Below are 7,162 nucleotides of genomic sequence, written 5' to 3' on the forward strand. Positions count from 1 at the left end.
GAATAGAACACAATTTCTATAGTTAAAAACTATTCTTGCTTTCCCAAGGAGTATTTTATAATGATACAAAACAAATTGATACTGAATTTTACAGGGAATTTCTCTGTAACACACAAGCACAGAGCTAATGAACTAAGAAATGTTAAAGTTTTTAAAGCATTATAGGAGAACAAGTGGTATTTGTCCCTTTGGGATTGGCTTATTTCACTCAACATAATGTTTTCCAAATTCCTAACAGGGATCACTTTTCAGCTAAAATTTAAACACCTAAGAATAATTGTGTGTTAATTACAGAGTTCAACCAATGGTACTAGAACAAAAAAAAATACTAAAATGGATAAAGTATTACATTGTACATCAACCATCAGGACAAGAGCTGATCAAGTCACTGTTTCTCATAGTGTCCATTTCACTTCAACAAGTTTCCCCTTTGGTGCTCAGTTAGTTGTCGCCAATCAGTCCCTTTGGGACTGGCTTGTTCTCCTTGATAGGTGACAATTAACTGAGCACCAAAGGGGAAACCTGTTAAAGTGAAATGAACACTATGAGAAACGGTGACTTGATCAGCCCTCACCCTGACTGTTGATGAGCAGCTTAATATGTTATCCCTCTTAGTATTTTTTTGTTTGTTCTACTTAATACTTTTGGTTGAATACTGTAATCAATACACAATTATTCTTAAGTGCTGAAACTTAACTGAAAAGTGATTGCTGTTAAATATAAGAGTGGGAATAAGAGAGGGAAGAGATGTGCAATTCGGGACATGCTCAAGCTGACTTACCTCAAACAGTAGAGTTAGAAACATACCAGGGGATTCGAATTCAATCCCATCGAGGTGGCATGTACCAATGCCATCTCACTAGTCCCAGTGATCAATTTCTGTTCACAATTGATCATAATGATAGGACTAAGAACCAAAGGGATCACATAAACAAGAATAGTGTCTGCAAATACTAGCTGATAGAATCAAAAAGGGAGAGAATGATCCAACATGGGAAGTGAGATACACAGCAGACCCATAGAATGGCAAATGTCCTAACAGCACTCTGGCCTCATAATCAGCCCTTAAGGCATGCGGATCTGGCTGAAATGCCCATGAGAGTATTTCAGGCATGGAAAGCCAAGACACTCTGGGGGAAAAAAAAAACCTAAATGAAAGATCTCCACGAGTGAAATCCCAGTGGAAAGAATGGGTCTTCAAAGAGGGAGGTACCTTTCTCTGAAGGGAGGAGAGAACTTCCACTTTGACCATGGCCTTGTCTAAAAATGATCAGAGTCAGTGAACTCAGGGGGCTTCCATAGCCTTGGCAACTCATGACAAGATCCTAGGGTGATTACTGATGCCATAAACAAGAGTGTCAATTTGTTAAGTCAACAACAGGAGTCACTGTGCACTTACTCCTCATGTAGGATCTTTGTCCTTAGTGTGCTGTACATTGAGATTTAATGCTATAACTAGTACTCAAACAGTATTTTTCACTTTATGTTTCTGTGTGGGAGCAAACTGTTGAAATCTTTACTTAATGTATGCTAAACTGATCTTCTGTATATAAAGAGAATGGAAAATGAATCTTGATATGAATGGAAGGGGAGAGGGAGTGTATAAGGGGAGGGTTGCGGACGGGAGGGACGTTATGGGGGGAAGCCATTGTAATCAATATTCTGTACTTTGGAAATTTATATTCATTAAATAAAAGTTTAAAAAAGCATTATAGGAAAGTGGAATATATATTAATATATATTAATTAAAATTAAATTATAAAGCTTAAATTAAAAATGGTAGAGGATGGGAGACATCATGTTCTTTAAACTGTATATATGAAATAATGAAATCTGTTAAATGATAAAAACACAAAGTTCAAAGAAAAGGAATGTATCATTGTATTATATATATATATTTTATAATGAGAAGTTTTCTATTAAATTATCTTCCCCTGAGTTTGTATGTGAATGATAACTCTTAAGTGACCAAAGGAAAAAACTCTGAATTTTTCAAAGAGGAAGATGGAAATACATGCATTAACAATTTATATAGTTATTTCAGATATGAAACTTTAGTTACTCTTAATTTTGAAATTCTTATATCCCAGGTATTGCTTTTATAGCATAATTTAGCTTTCTATGTGGTATATCATCCTATGATGATCCTAACCACTCAACTAAGTAATAATCAAAAGAATAAAATGAAAAAAAGTATATCAAGTCTATTAAAGATAACGAAGTTGATTTACCTATTTAAATAGCTTTCAATTAAATTCCTAATAAATTTAACTATGTCAAGAATGATGCAAGGAACAAAAAATGAATAAATGTCCTATATCTCTGTAATTTAGAAAAGCTGCCATTTTAGAAACACTGAATGATAGATATAAGTGATAGAGTTAAGTCCTTACTCACATTTGCCATATCCTGATTTCTGTTCTTTCTCAGGATCTTTAAAAAACAAACAACAAAACAGCCATATTGCAGCCTGTCAAGAATAAAGGTTCTTCTAGTGGCACATTAAGAAGTCCAGAACTTTTATTAATGTTCATTGAAGGAATTTTTTTTTTTGACAGGCAGAGTGGACAGTGAGAGAGAGAGACAGAGAGAAAGGTCTTCTTTTTGCCGTTGGTTCACCCTCCAATGGCCGCCGCGGCCAGTGCGCTGCGGCCGGAGCACCGCGCTGATCCGATGGCAGGAGCCAGGAGCCAGGTGCTTTTCCTGGTCTCCCATGGGGTGCAGGGCCCAAGCACCTGGGCCATCCTCCACTGCACTCCCTGGCCACAGCAGGGAGATGGCCTGGAAGAGGGGCAACCGGGACAGAATCCGGCGCCCCGACTGGGACTAGAACCCGGTGTGCTGGCGCCGCTAGGTGGAGGATTAGCCTAGTGAGCCGCGGCGCCGGCCCCACTGAAGGAATTTTAACAATCCAACTGCTTTTGGAAAATATTTGCTATTGCCTAGAAGGAACATAAAAGTTCTTCCAATGCCAGCAATGATTTGGTAGATATGTATTATTTCTTCTTTCTATCAGCATTATCAGAGTTGCTGCTAAAAATAGGACACAAACAGCTGCTCTGTAAAGCTACCCCAACTCAGAAATTTTTAGAAAATTAATCTTCAAAAACAGAAGTCCTGTTAGCACCGTTGTACTGCCTCTGATACTTGCTTTTTAGCCAATAAGGGCATCTGAAATCCCAACAACAACATGCTAAGGAGTATCCTTTTCCAATGGACTCGTTTGTAGAGTTCCAGGTGAATCCCATCTCCAGGGATGTCTCATTTACTGCAAGGTGCCATTCACCTGGGTAAAATCTCATTACCTGACAGTTCTGCAGCAGGAACACTGAGGGAGAACTCGCTGAAGGCCAGTTTAAGGTCTTTATACTCCTGTGGTGGACACGTTCCTCACGGGACAGGGGGAGGACTGGTTTTCTAGTTGTCGCAGCGTAGTAACACCAGCAGTGTCGTTCTGAGCCTCCAGTGACGACTGCAGCTCATTCTGAAGTGTGGAGACCTGCGCTGAGCCTCTGCGAGCTTCTCTGTAAGAAAACAAGATCGTCCGATCAGGAAGATAACAAGGTGATGGAAGTTTTCAATGGGGCGGTGGTTAAAAAGCTGAGTGGGGCCGGCGCTGCGGCTCACTAGACTAATCCTCCGCCTGCAGTGCCGGTACCGTGGGTTCTAGTCCTGGTTTGGGGCGCTGGTTCTGTACTGGTTGCCCCTCTTCCAGTCCAGCTCTCTGCTGTGGCCCGGGAGTGTGGTGGAGGATGGCCCAAGTGCTTGGGCCCTGCACCCGCATGGGAGACCAGGAGGAAGCACCTGGCTCCTGGGTTCAGATTGGTGCAGTGCGCCTACAGTGTTGGCCATTTGAGGGGTGAACTGGTGGAGGGAAGACCTTTGTGTCTCTCTCTCTCTCTCTCTCTCTAACACTGCCTGTCAAAAAAATTTTTTTTAATTAAAAAAAAAAAGCTGACTGGGACTCCCACATTCCATGTTGTAGAGCCTGGTCAAGTTCCACCTCCATTTTTCTGCTAAGTGCACCCTGAGAGGTAGCAGGTGACTGCTCAAGTACTTGGGTTCCTGTCACTCATGTGGGAAACCCAGATGGAATTGCTAATTTCCAACTTTGGCCAGGCTAGGTCCCAGCCATTGCAGGCATTTAGGTAGTGAACAAGCAGATGGAAGACATCCGTCTCTGTCATTCAAATACAATTTTAAAGTAAAATATGTAATATTTATATTAAAAGGTCCACATTGTCCTTTGCATTTTTACTAATTATTCTAATTTGCTTCTGTAGTTTTTTTTTGATAGGCAGAGTTAGGCAGTGAGAGAGAGAGAGACAGAGAGAAAGGTCTTCCTTCTGTTGGTTCACCCCCCAAATGGACACTACGGCCTGCACACTGAGCTGATCCGAAGCTAGGAGCCAGGTGCTTCCTCCTGGTCTCCCATTCGGGTGCAGGGCCCCAGCACTTGGGCCATCTTCCACTGCCTTCCCGGGCCACAGCAGAGAGCTGGACTGGAAGAGGTGCAACCAGTACAGAACCAGTGCCCCAATCGGGACTAGAACCCACGGTACTGGCACCGCAGTTGGAGGATTAGCCAAGTGAGCCGTGGTGCTGTCCATCTACAGAATTCCTAAGAAATAATGTTACAAGTAATATTTAGAACTAGATGGAAATCTTTACTTAATATATGCTAAACTGATCTTCTGTATATAAAGAGAATTGAAAATGAATCTTGATGTGAATGGAAGGGGGGAGGGAGAGGGAACGGGGAGGGTTGCGGATGGGAGGGAAGTTATGGGGGGGAGACACTGTAATCCATAAGCTGTACTTTGGAAATTTATATTCATTAAATAAAAGTTAAAAAAAGAAGAAAATTTTAAAATCCTAAAAAGAAAAACAAAAACAAACAAAAAATAATTAGATGGAAAAAATATTTTTGTGTAACATCCTCTTTTTATTTTACCTCACACTTCCCTAACCCACAAAATTTCTAAGGTAACCTTTCCTTTTTTTTCCAGAAGAAGAAATCAAATGCAAAGAGCTACTAAGAGTAAAAATAAAATGGTACAGCTGTTTTGGATCTTGGAAAACATTTTGGCCACTTCCAATAGGTTAAACACAAATTACAGTATGATTCCGTGATTCTACTCCTAAGTACATTCCTAACAGAACTGAAAACATGCTCACACTAAAGTTTGCACGACTATACATGCAGCCAAACAGCAGAAAGCAATGCAAACGACCATGGGCCAGTGAATGCATGTGTAAAAACATATGGTATGCACGCATGCAAATACACAATGGAATATCAGTCACAAAAAAGAATGAGTACTACTTCATGCTACAATATGGATGAATCTTGAAGATACTAAGTGAAAGGAGACATAAAATACCTCATATGTATGATTCTATTTATATGAAATGTCCAAAACAGGGAAATCCATGGAAACAGGAAGTAGGTTTGTGGTTGCAAGAGGCTGGGGGAGAGTGGAATGAGGAGTGACTGCTAAAAGGGACTGATGAAAATGTTCTGTGATTAGATACAGATGGCGGTTGTGCAAACTTTGTAGAACTGTCCACACTTTAAAAGGGTGAATGCTGAGGTGGAGTGCCTGGGGTTGAGTTCCAACTCTGCTCCCAATTCCAGCTTCCCACTAATACCCACCCTGGGAGTCAGTAGGCAGTGGGTGAAGTAGGTGGGTACCACAGAGAAGACCAGGTTTCAGTTTCCAGCCCCTGGCTTCAGCCTGGCCTAGCCCCAGCTGTTACAGCCATTTTGGGAGTAAAGCAGTGTGGACTGAAACTCACTTGCTGTTTGTCTACCCTCTGCCTCTGAAATAAAATAATTACCTAATTAATTAGAGGGCAAATGTTATGCTGTATGAATACTTAAATTGTTATTTCTGAAAAGCTATTAAACATTTTTTAAAAGATTTATTTATTTATTTACTTGAAGGCAGAGCTCAAGAGAGGCAGACAAATAAGTCTTCCATGTGCTGGTTCACTCTCCAGATGACCTCAATGGCCAGAGTTGCACTGATCCAAAGCCAGGAACTAGGAGCTTCTTCCCAGTCTCCCATGAGGTTGCAGGTGCCCAAGGACTTGGCCCATCTTCTACTGTATCCCCAGGCTGTAGCAGAGAGATGGGTTGAAAATGGAGCAGCTAGGATTTGAACCAGCACCCATATGGGATGCCAACACTCCAAGCAGCAGCTTTACCAGCTACGCCACAGTGTCGGCCCCCTAAACATTTTTCATTATACACCTTAGTGGGGCCAGCGCCATGGCTCACTCTGTTAATTCTCCAGCTGTGGCCCCGGCATCCCATATGGGCACCAGGTTCTAGTCCCGGTTGCTCCTCTTCCAGTCCAGCTCTCTTCTGTGGCCTGGGAGGGCAGTGGAGGATGGCCCAAGTGCTTGGGCCCCTGCACCTTCAGAGGAGACCAGGAAGAAGCACCTGGCTCCTGGCTTCAGATCAGCACTGCACTGGCCATGACAGCCATTTGGGGGGTGAACCAACAGAAGGAAGACCTTTCTCTCTGTCTCTGTCTCTCTCTCTCTCTCTCACTGTCTATAACTCTACCTGTCAAATAAAAAATATATATATTTACCTTAGTACAGAAACAAGATTAGAATTGGAGTTTAAATTTTTAATTGGCTGTATCTATCACTCCATTTCATTATTTCTCCGATACACATGTTACAAGAAAAAAAGATCAGCAAATATTTTTATCTACAAATACTAAGTACAGCTGAATACATAGGTATTTCTATTGTACTTATACAAGAGGTCTGCAAAAAGATCATGGATAATGAATATATACTATTAAAACAGCATGCAAGTCTTTCAAAAGTTTTTGAAGCAAAATAAACTTATCTTTTAAATTTCTATGACTTTTGCAGGACTTTCAAAAGTGGTCCCTTTGTATCCATGGGGGTTGGCTCCAGGATGCAAAACCTATAGATGATAAAATCCCTTACATAAAATGGCATAGAATCTGCCTGTAATCTATGCACATCTTCCTGTATACTCTAGATTACTTACAGTATCTACCAAAATATAAATGTTACATAGATATTTGTTATACTGTGTTATTTAGGGAATAATGACAATAAAAAAAGTCTATGCATGTTCAGTACTGACACCATTTTTACCCCAAACCTGGTCATT

At 41.0% G+C, this 7,162-nt stretch overlaps 1 long non-coding RNA gene across 14 annotated transcripts in view; it reads right to left on the minus strand.

Annotated features, from left to right (window-relative positions):
* LOC127490977 (uncharacterized) overlaps positions 1 to 3,836 on the minus strand; it is a 49,432-nt gene extending 45,596 nt beyond the window's left edge. For 7 of the 14 annotated variants that reach the window (XR_016217111.1, XR_016217112.1, XR_016217116.1 and 4 more), the window contains exon 1: positions 3,306 to 3,442. This is a non-coding gene — a long non-coding RNA (uncharacterized LOC127490977). Of the gene's footprint in view, positions 1 to 2,397; positions 2,471 to 3,305; positions 3,525 to 3,627 lie in introns of those variants that run through there. The other 7 variants (XR_016217117.1, XR_016217118.1, XR_016217123.1 and 4 more) reach the window with 4 other exon arrangements.
* Between the last annotated feature and the right edge of the window lie 3,326 nt (positions 3,837 to 7,162).

This window comes from Oryctolagus cuniculus, chromosome 11 (genome assembly GCF_051225735.1).
Source record: "Oryctolagus cuniculus isolate XC-2025 breed Fujian yellow rabbit chromosome 11, ASM5122573v1, whole genome shotgun sequence".
In the NCBI taxonomy this organism is placed as follows: domain Eukaryota; kingdom Metazoa; phylum Chordata; class Mammalia; order Lagomorpha; family Leporidae; genus Oryctolagus; species Oryctolagus cuniculus.